Here is a 2,500-nt window from a genome sequence, read left to right as displayed (position 1 = left end):
TTTTTTTTTTTTTTTTTTTTTTTTTTTATATATATATATACCGAAGAATGAACAAGAAGACCGAGGCAACCAAAATTTTTTTTTATTTTCCTCCGATATACCAAAGCAAGAACAAGAAGACCGAGGCTTCAAAAAAATTTTTTTTTTTTGATATACCGAAGAATGAACAAGAAGACCGAGGCATCCAAAATTTTTTTTTTTTTTTTTCTCCGATATACCAAAGCAAGAACAAGAAGACCGAAGTCTCAAATTTTTTTTTTTTTTTTTTTTTTTTTGATATACCGAAGAATGAACAAGAAGACCGAGGCATCCAAAAAATTTTTTTTTTTTTTTCTCCGATATACCAAAGCAAGAACAAGAAGACCGAGGCATCAAAATTTTTTTTTTTTTTTTTTTTTTTTTTTTTTTTTTTCGATAAATCCAACCGAGAACAAGAAGACCGAGGCATCCAAAATTTTTTTTTTTTTTTTTTCTTTCCCATATACCAGAGAAAGAACATGAAGACCGAGGCAACCAACAAAAAATAATTTTTTTTTTCTCTTTCCCGGAATTTTTTTTTTTTTTTTTCGAAATAGCCGAGAAAGAATATGAAGACCGAGGCATCCAACAAAAAAATTTTTTTTTTTTTTTTTCCTAATCTACCCAAGCAAAACAAATAGAAGACCGAGGCATCCAAAAAAATTTTTTTTTTTTTTTTTTTTTTCGAAAAATTTTTTTTCACAAAAACTTTTTTTTTTTTTTTTCCCCAAAAAATTTTTTTTTTCGTTCCAAGCTAACCAAGACATCTACTATTCACTAGTAGAGCAATCGAGACTGCAAAGCAAGCAATGGCCTTACTTGCAGCTCTTGGTGCTGAGAACTCCCCCCCCCCTATAGTAGTCTTAAGTAAAACCACAGCTCTGACAGGAGTAGATATTGCATGCGAGCGAGGAGTCGTAATGGGCAAAATTGACTCGGGGGACCTCCAAATCGAATTCCGTTTCGAGCAAAACACTTCTTAGGCTTCAAGGAAGCTCCCATAAAATTTCCAAACCCAAACTCCAAACTTCATTTTTTAGCCTACAATGCCCACGTGCACGCCGGTGTGCACGCAGGGGTGCTTGAGCATGCGGGAGAGGAGCCATAATGGGCAACATTGACTCGGGGGACCTCCAAATCGAAATCCGTCTCGAGCAAAACACTTCTTAAGCTTCTAGGAAGCTCCCATAAAACTTCCAAACCCAAACTCCAAACTTTATTTTTTAGCATACAATGCCCACGTGCACGCCGGGGTGCTTGAGCGTGCGGGCGAGGAGCCATAATGGGCAACATTGACTCGGGGGACCTCCAAATCGAAATCCGTCTCGAGCAAAACACTTCTTAAGCTTCAAGGAAGCTCCCATAAAACTTCCAAACCCAAACTCCAAACTTTATTTTTTAGCATACAATGCCCACGTGCACGCAGGGGTGCTTGAGCATGCGGGAGAGGAGCCATAATGGGCAACATTGACTCGGGGGACCTCCAAATCGAAATCCGTCTCGAGCAAAACACTTCTTAAGCTTCTAGGAAGCTCCCATAAAATTTTCAAACCCAAACTCCAAACTTCATTTTTTAGCATACGATGCCCACGTGCACGCCGGGGTGCACGAGCGTGCGGGCGAGGAGTCGTAATGGGCAAAATTAACTCGGGGGACCTCCAAATCGAAATCCGTCTCGAGCAAAGCATTTCTTAGGCTTCTAGGAAGTTCCCGTAAAATTTTCAAACCCAAACTCCAAACTTCATTTTTTAGCACACAATGCCCACGTGCACGCGGGGGTGCTTAAGCGTGCGGGCGAGGAGTCATAATGGGCAAAATTAACTCGGGGGACCTCCAAATCGAAATCCGTCTCGAGCAAAGCACTTCTTAGGCTTCTAGGAAGCTCCCATAAAATTTCCAAACCCAAACTCCAAACTTCATTTTTTAGCATACGATGCCCCCGTGCACGCGGGGGTGCTTGAGCGTGCGGGGGAGGAGTCATAATGGGCAAAACTAACTCGGGGGATCTCCAAATCAAAATCCGTCTCGAGCAAAGAAGTTCTTAGGCTTCTAGGAAGCTCCCATAAAATTTCCGAACCCAAACTCCAAACTTCATTTTTTAGCATACTATGCCCACGTGCACGCCGGGGTGCACGAGCGTGCGGGCGAGGAGTCGTAATGGGCAAAATTAACTCGGGGGACCTCCAAATCGAAATCCGTCTCGAGCAAAGCATTTCTTAGGCTTCTAGGAAGTTCCCGTAAAATTTTCAAACCCAAACTCCAAACTTCATTTTTTAGCATACGATGCCCACGTGCGCGCCGGTGTGCACGTCGGGGTGCACGAGCGTGCGGGCGAGGAGCCGTAATTGGCAAAATTAACACGGCGGACCTCCAAATCGAAATCCGTCTCGAGCAAAGCATTTCTTAGGCTTCTAGGAAGTTCCCGTAAAATTTTCAAACCCAAACTCCAAACTTCATTTTTTAGCATACGATGCCCACGTGC

Source organism: Cornus florida, unplaced genomic scaffold (genome assembly GCF_030987335.1).
Source record: "Cornus florida cultivar Cherokee Brave unplaced genomic scaffold, ASM3098733v1 CherokeeBrave_3.0.0_Hap2_scaffold_271, whole genome shotgun sequence".
NCBI classification, from domain to species: Eukaryota; Viridiplantae; Streptophyta; class Magnoliopsida; order Cornales; family Cornaceae; genus Cornus; species Cornus florida.
The sequence above is the reverse complement of the archived record's forward strand: the minus strand, read 5'-3'. Positions refer to the sequence as shown.